This window comes from Petaurus breviceps, unplaced genomic scaffold (genome assembly GCF_028583685.1).
Source record: "Petaurus breviceps papuanus isolate PSGF00001 unplaced genomic scaffold, PetGlider_PUasm1.0 91041, whole genome shotgun sequence".
Lineage (NCBI taxonomy): Eukaryota > Metazoa > Chordata > Mammalia > Diprotodontia > Petauridae > Petaurus > Petaurus breviceps.
In genome coordinates this window covers 22,393,053-22,395,460 of record NW_027187400.1, presented here as the reverse complement: position 1 = coordinate 22,395,460, position 2,408 = coordinate 22,393,053, and positions in this window count along the sequence as shown.

The window sequence follows — 2,408 nt, the reverse complement described above, 5'->3', positions numbered from 1 at the left end:
TCTTTCGTAGCTAATGGACAATTTGTCATAGACATTGTTAAATGTAGCCACTTAATATCAGAGTTTGACGTGTGGAGTTTTGGCAATCCGGGAATTTTCTCAGCTGATATTTTGTTATCTATAGTCTAAAGTTCTGGACGGGTTTGGAGGTTTGGTCTTTTTATTTTTATGACATTCAGGCTTTTCAGTTTGTTAGCTTCTTCTGTGAGACCTGTGATTCATGCTTTAATTCTGGATGCTTTTTATACACAGTTGGCACTTGGGCTTATGGAGAATTAATGTGTTCCTTTAACATTTGACCTGCCACATGCTCCTCCACTTCCATATGTTTGGGTTCCAAATCTGTTGCCCTTTCTCCCAAGGCTTCTAACCCCTTTGAAGAAAGTCTCCACTACACATTCATTTTTTTCTTCCCTGATAAATCTTTTTTTAAGTTCTACAGCAAAAGCTCCGGTTTCTGCATTGAGTTCCAATTTATGATCTAAATTCATTTCCCATTTCTTCTTTTATGAATTTTGCTTTTTTTTTCCTTAACCATTCTGGAATTACTGCTGTTCCATGATCTCTCTTAGAATAGGATTTTCTCTCTTTCCACAATACAAAAAGTTTCCATTATGGAAGAAAAAAAAATCAGTACTCTGCCTTTGGGACTCAAGTCTGTGCTAAAGCATGGTAAGGGTCTCTGAATTTGTCTTTTTAAGTTGCCATATTTTTCAGAAACACTGGACCCAGAGTATGCAGAAAGCCCTGAAAGTGTTAAGGAGGAAATCCTAGGGACAATTTTATTAAATTATTCTAACTTATCTAAAGGACAGTTAGGTGGACCTGGACCTGGAGTCAGGAAGACCTCAGTTCAGATCTAGCCTCAGACACTTACTAGCCATGTGAACCTGGGCAAGTCACTTAACCCTCTTTGCCTCAGTTTCCTCATCTGTAAAATGAGCTGGAGAAGGAAATGGCAAACTGCTCTAGTATCTTTGCCAACAAAACCCCAAACAGGGTCACAGAGAGTTGGACACGAATGAAATAACTAAACAAAAACAAAGCTTATCTAAGCATCTCTGCTTAGAAAGAAAAAAATCCACAATGACAAAATCCATCCTACCTTTGAAAATCTTTCTCTGACACAAGCCATTGCCACTCACAATCTATAGTGTTTCCAATAGAGGCAAAACTCCACAATAAGATAAACCACAGTGATGGAGCTCAGATGAAAATTAAGTTAACAGTTTTGTTTCATCAAACAGAGAAAAAGTCACCTAAATTTTTGATGCACTTTGAGAATCATTTTCGTAAAATCATTCAATCCTTTTTTGATCACTCCCTTCAAGGATTCTCCTTTCCATTTGGTCAAAGGTGACCTCAAGAGATACTTCTATTAACTGAATTAACCAAAAACAACTTCTTACTTTTTAGTCTGATCATTATTAGCTTAATCACTTCAGGCCTCTCTGTTTACAAACTGATAGTGGAAGATGGCTAAAGGTTTATCATTCAGATTAGACCAAGGACTTCTGACTAAAAAATATTATTGTGTTATACATGTATATATGTTAATATTATTGTGTAATAAGTAACCTAAATGCAGAAGGGTGCCATTCAGTAAGCTTCCACACTTTCAACATGTAATATTGGTTCACTTTTTTCACATTATTTGTTTAAAGTATTGTGGATTCTTTTGTTTTGTTTTTTGGAGGGCAATTGGAGTTAAGTGACTTGCCCAAGGTCACACGGCTAGTTTTTGTGTTAAGTGTCTGAGGCCGGATTTGAACTCAGGTCCTCCTGACTCCAGGGCCAGTGCTCTATTCACTGCACCACATAGCCGCCCTCTGTGGATTCTTTTTTCACTGCACCACATAGCCGCCCTCTGTGGATTCTTTTTGAGGTGTTATTTATTGTCCTATTTAGGATCTCCTCTTTTGGTTTTTTTCTTTTATGCCGGGCTTTTGTTGAAGTTTTACTCTTGATATTTTTTGTGTGTATGGGCCTTTTTCTTATATCCCTCCTTCACTCATTCTTTGTCTTGTTTCCCTTCCATTTGGTCTTTTTTCCCTTCCCTGGTGCATAGACTGTCTAGGCTGGGTTCCTGGGCACCTTCAGTGTCTTTATATTTGGAGATATGGAGGTCATTGAGCTAGACATCTGCCTTGAGTAATTTCTAAGAGGAAAGGGTTTGTCCCAGTTGACTCAACATACCTGTTACTTCCAGTCTAGTCACATTCACCACAATGTTTTCAGTCTGTCCCAGTCCTCCTTTCCTTCATGGGTCTGAACAAAAGCAGCATCTGCTAATTCTTATGGTATGGAGGGGCCTGCAATGACAGGGGCTTTATGACTGGACACGCAGCCACGAGCCTGAGAGTGTGTGTGTGTGTGTGTGTGTGTGTGTGTGTGTGTGTGTGTGTGTG